Genomic DNA, 6093 nt, shown 5'->3' with positions numbered 1-6093 from the left:
GTTAGTTTTAGAGTTAGAGCTCGGTTTTTTGGTACGGGTTAGGATTAGGTTACGTGTTAGGGTTAGGGTAGGGGTTAGGGTTAAGGTACGCGTTAGGGTTAGGGTATTTATTAAACCTATCCCACTCTCTAGATACCACTTAGCACGTAAAGGAATATTATTTCGGGTCCAGCCATGGAGAGGAGTTTAGACACTAGTATAAGATAAGGAACACACCCGTTATAAAGGAATCACATTACGATTATCTTTTTAACCTGTTCCATAAAACACTAGTGCTTAGGAAACCTATTGGAGGCAGAAGGAGTCAAGGGTAGCTTCGGGTTAGGGTTAGTGTTAGGGTTAGTGTTAGGTTACGGCTTAGGGTACGGATTCGGGTACTGGTTCGGGTACGGCGTAGGGTATGGGTTAGTGTTAGGGTTAGTTTTAGGGTTAGGGCTCAGTTTCGGATACGGTTTAAGATTAGTGTACTTGTTAGGGTTAGGGTACGGTTTAGGGTTAGGGTACACTTTAGGATTAGGGTATTTATTAAACGTATCCCACTCTCTCGATACCACTTAGCATGTAAAGGAATATTATTTGTGGTTCCCCCATGGAGAAGAGTTTAGACACTAGGATAAGATAAGGAACACACCCATTATAAAGAAATCACATTAGGATTCTCTTTTTAACCTGTTTCTTAAAACACTAGGGCTTAGGAAATCTATTGGAGGCAGCAGCAGTCAAGGCTAGCTTACGGTTAGGGTTAGGCATATGGTTAGGGTACGGCTTAGGGTACGGATTCGGGTACGGCATAGGGTATTGGTTAGAGTTAGGGTTAGCGTTAGTTTTAGGGTTAGGGCTCAGTTTAGGGTACGGCTTAGTATTAGGGTACGTGTTAGGGTTAGGGTAGGGGTTATGGTTAGGGTACGCATTAGGTTTAGTGTATTTATTAAACCTATCCCACACTCTAGATAACACTTAGCACGTAAAGGAATATTATTTGGGTTCCAGCCATGGAGAAGTGTTTAGACAGTAGCAAAAGATAAGGAACAAACCCATTATAAAGAAATCACATTAGGATTCTCTTTTTTACCTGTTCCCTAAAACACTAGGGCTTAGGAAATCTATTTGAGGCATAAGCAGTCAAGGGTAGCTTTGGGTTAGTGTTAGGGATAGGGTTAGTGTTAGGGTACGGCTTAGGGTACGGATTCGGGAACGGGTTCGAGTATGGGTTAGGGTTAGGGTTAGGGTTAGTTTTAGGGTTAGGGCTCGGTTTAGGGTACGAATTAGGATTAGTGTAGGTGTTAGGGTTAGGGTAGGGGTTAGGGTTAGTGTACGCATTAGGTTTAGGGTATTTATTAAACCTATCCCACTCTCTAGATACCACTTAGCACATAAAGAATATTATTTGGGGTCTAGCCATGTAGAAGAGTTTAGACATTAGGATAAGACAAGGAACACACCCATTACAAAGAAATCACATTAGGATTCTCTTTTTAACCTGTTCCTTAAAACACGAGTGCTGACTGGAACCTCTGGCCCGCACGTTCCCTTTGCCCTCCGGCAGCGGAGCGGGCGGGATCCTGCACCGCTGTCGCTGCAGCCCGTGCGGGCGGGGCGGCGGCAGCGGCACGCGAGCCCCAAGGAGGGCCGTACCACCGTTCGCCAGCACGCGGGGGGAGCCGCTCGCCCCAACGCAAACGCCTCGGCGACCCCGCGGGGCTGAGGCGTCACCGCGCCCGGGAGCTTGAGCGCCGAGCCGGCCTCGACCCCGAGCTCGGAGCCCCGCGGGCAGCGCCCGCCGCCGGCCCCACCCATCCCGGCCGAGGAGGCCGCGACCATGGCTGAGATGGAGGAGCGGAGCCTGGACAACTTCTTCGCCAAGAGAGACAAGAAGAAGAAGAAGGAGCGGAGCAACCGGGCGGCGAGCGCCACGGGCTCGGCGGGCGGCGCCGGCGGGAGCAGCGGAGCCGCGGGCGCGGCGGGCGGTGGGGCGGGCGCGGGGACCCGGCCGGGCGACAGCGGGACCGCGGGCGCGGGGGCCACGGGCCCTGGGGCCGCCACCAAGGTTGTGACAAAGGATGAAGATGAGTGGAAAGAATTTGAGCAAAAAGAGGTTGATTACAGCGGCCTAAGAGTTCAAGCAATGCAAATAAGTGAAAAGGAAGAAGATGAAAATGAAAAAAGAGAAGATCCAGGTGATAACTGGGAAGAAGGCGGAGGAGGTGGTGGTGGTGTAGAAAAATCTTCAGGTCCCTGGAATAAAACAGCTTCGGTACAAGCACCTCCTGCTCCAGTAGTTGTTACAGAAACCCCAGAACCGACAATGACTAGTGGCGTGTATAGGCCTCCTGGGGCCAGGTTGACCACAACAAGGAAAGCCCCCCAAGGACCACCAGAAATCTACAGTGATACACAGTTCCCATCCCTGCAGTCCACTGCCAAGCATGTAGAAAGCCGGAAATACTGAGCCTTCGTAAGGGTTGACTACCTCAGATTTGCTGCATTCATTGTGGACTTCATGTGGATCACAACTTCTGGATAAGAAGGTTACAGCTTTTAAGTGTCGATGTGAAACTTGAAACCAGCTCTACTGGATTCCTATCAGAAATTCTGCAGAAAGTCAGCCATCTGGGTTCTGATCTGCTGTAAAAGATGAAGATTTAAGTGACCTTAATTAACCTGTCCTGTGCCCCATTCATAAGGAACACTCTGTAGTGGGTATTAGACTTCCCGGAACATGCCGCTCTCAAAAGAACTGATGTGTTCAGATAATCTGTGTAGGGCTGTGATTTATAATTTAAACTTTGAGTTGTATTCTGAGGTAACCACAAATTAAATTCAACCAAACTCGGGTCACCAAGTGGGAAAAGGGGTGGGGAGGGAATAATCTTATTTTTTTTAGTAATTTTTTATTTGGGTAGTGCTTTTTCTGTGTTCCATATTAAGGCTTTTTTTTTTCTTTCTTTTTTTTCTTTCTTTTTTTTGCTTTGACTTGGAATAGTTCTTTGACAGAGCATATTGCTTGGCTAAGTAACCTGAAATATGCATTGGAATTGTGAAACATCTCGTGAATTTGCCAATCCCTAGAGCAGAACCAGATGGCCTTTGATGTAAAGGGCAGTAGATGCAGGGGGCTCTACTTCAGGTGCTGCTAAAGCTTCCTCTAATCAGGTCTAAGTTGTATAGTAAACTGGTGGAAAGAGTATATTTTCTGCTCAGGCCAAGGGAGTCACAGATGTGTCCTTATAAATTCAAAGCAGTGAGAGCAGAACCTCAACCTAAAACCCACTGAAGTTTCATGGATCTTGCATGATCTCTGACAAGAATTCCAGATGCACTTGTGCCCAAACGTTTAAGGTATTAGACGCAGTGATTGTCCCAGCCTAGCTCTGTCATCAACCTCCTGGTGTGTCTTTTTATGGTGTTCATTTGGAGAGTCGGGGGCGAAAGACAGGTGATGTAGCACTTCTGTTTTTAATGATTACAGCTTAAACTATCCAGTAATTTTTAGTCCTGGAAAAGGACATCAGGACGCTACCCAGGATTACTGAAAAGTCTTTCCATCTAATGAGATAGTCTGGTAATTTCCTAGTTTTGTATCTTCGGTTCAATAGAAATATTTCAAAGTGGCTTGTGACCACTTGATGCAGAGTCTGGGTTTCTCTATAATAAAATCCCTTTGCCAAATGTAGGAGTTGCAGACTTGCTACTGGCAAGAGTGAAGCAAATGGGTGAGTAAAACTCCTGATGTGGGAGCATTTTCCTCTAGGAGTTCAGTCTTGATAAGTGTCAGTGCAGGAATCGCACTCCTAGGAGTGTTACAGAGTCATCTGCTGTCAGATGCAAACCATATCTGGGCAATAATGTTGGCATTATTTGAAGTGGCAGGCAGGATGCCTACGTTCTGGTGTACTTGGGTGAGTAGCTGAGCCAGCCAAGGAGAGGTTGGATGAGTGAGAAAGGATTCTTGGTTAATCTGAAGACTTCATTTGAGAACCAGAAATCTTTTAACAAGTAACCTCTTGGACCTTGAGCCACATATTTCCCCTAAAAAGTATGCATTTTTTTCCAGCAAAACTTTGTTGGGGGTTATGTTATTGAGGAATGAGATGAATATGTGGAAATGTTACTTAATGGCATAGAAATCTGAAGACCTACAGGAGATTTAAAAATTCCAACCCTTGTTATAACTTTTTAAAAGATTGTGAAATTATCAAAATGCACATGAATCAAGTTTTAATATGCTGTATGATGGGTGGATGAGGCTGTCCATTGTACCATTTCTTTCTTTGAATTCTCAGGCATGGTTTGGCAGTGCAAAAACTCTGTAACATTAACAAATTCAATAAAAAGTAAATATGTAAAAAAAAAAAAAACAAAAAAAAAAACACTACTGCTTAGGAAATCTATTGGAGGCAGAAGCAATCAAGGGTAGCTTAGGTTTAGGGTTAGGGATAGTGTACGGCTTAGGGTATGGGTTCTGGTACGGTGCAGAGTATGGGTTAGGGTTAGGGTTAGGGTTAGTTTTACAGTTAGGGCTCGGTTTTGGGTACGGGTTAGGATTAGGTTACGTGTTAGGATTAGGGTAGGGGTTAGGGTTAAGGTACGCGTTAGGGTTAGGGTATTTATTAAACCTATCCCACTCTCTAGATACCACTTAGCACGTAAAGGAATATTATTTGGGGTCCAGCCATGGAGAAGAGTTTAGACTCTAGGTTAAGATAAGGAACACACCCGTTATAAAGAAATCACATTACGATTAACTTTTTAACCTGTTCCTTACAACACTAGTGCTTAGGAAATGTATTGGAGGCAGAAGCAGTCAAGGGTACCTTAGGGTTAGGGTTAGGTATAGGGTACGGCTCATGGTACGGGTTCGGGTCGGGTGTGGGTATGTCGTAGGTTATGGTTTAGGGTTAGGTTTAGGGTTAGTTTTACCGTTAGGGCTCGGTTTTAGGGTACAGGTTAGGATTAGGCTACGTGTTAGGGTAACGGTAGGAGATAGGGTTAGGGTACACGTTAGGGTTAGGCTATTTATTAAACCTATCCCACTCTCTAGATACCACTTAGCACGTAAAGGAATATTATTTGGGGTCCAGCCATGTATAAGACTTTAGACATTAGGATAACAGAAGGAACACACCCATTATAAAGAAATCACATTTGGATTCTCTTTTTAACCTGTTCCTTAAAACACTAGTGCTTAGGAAATCTATTGGAGTCAGAAGCAGTCAAGGGTAGCTTAGGGTTAGGGTTAGGGCTAGGGTACTATTTAGGGTACGGTTTTGGGTACGTCGTGCAGTATAGGTTAGTGTTAGGTTTACGGTTAGTTTTAGAGTTAGAGCTCGGTTTTTTGGTACGGGTTAGGATTAGGTTACGTGTTAGGGTTAGGGTAGGGGTTAGGATTAAGGTACGTGTTAGGGTTAGGGTATTTATTAAACCTATACCACTCTCTAGATACCACTTAGCAGGTAAAGGAATATTATTTCGGGTCCAGCCATGGAGAGGAGTTTAGACACTAGTATAAGATAAGGAACACACCCGTTATAAAGGAATCACATTACGATTATCTTTTTAACCTGTTCCATAAAACACTAGTGCTTAGGAAATCTATTGGAGGCAGAAGCAGTGAAGGGTACCTTAGGGTTAGGGATAGGGTTAGGGTACTGCTTATGGTAAAGTTTCGGGTACGGGTTCGGGTACGGCGTAGAGTATGGGTTAGGGTTAGGGTTAGGGTACGCGTTAAGGTTAGGTTATTTATTAAACCTGTCCCACTCTCTAGATACCACTTAGCACATAAAGGAATATTATTTTGGGTCCAGCAATGGAGAAGTGTTTAGACAGTAGGAAAAGATAAGGAACACACCCATTATAAAGTAATCACATTAGAATTCTTTTTAACCTGTTCCTTAAAACACTAGTGCTTAGGAAATCTATTGGAGGCAGAAGCAGTCAAGGGTACCTTAGGGTAAGGGATAGGGTTAGGGTACTGCTTATGGTAAAGTTTCGGGTACGGGTTCGGGTACGGCGTAGGGTATGGGTTAGGGTTAGGTTTAGTTTTAGGGTTAGGGATCGGTTTAGGGTACGGGTTAGTACTGGGGTACGTGTTAG

General features: G+C 44.8%; 1 pseudogene; it reads left to right on the top strand.

The window, feature by feature from the left end:
- Positions 1-1807: 1807 nt before the first annotated feature.
- LOC137765408 (protein CDV3 homolog pseudogene) lies at positions 1808-2854 on the top strand (annotated as a pseudogene).
- The last annotated feature ends 3239 nt before the right edge of the window (positions 2855-6093 follow it).

Source organism: Eschrichtius robustus, chromosome 5, assembly GCF_028021215.1.
Source record: "Eschrichtius robustus isolate mEscRob2 chromosome 5, mEscRob2.pri, whole genome shotgun sequence".
NCBI classification, from domain to species: Eukaryota; Metazoa; Chordata; class Mammalia; order Artiodactyla; family Eschrichtiidae; genus Eschrichtius; species Eschrichtius robustus.
This window is presented reverse-complemented; position numbering and strand designations above follow the sequence as displayed.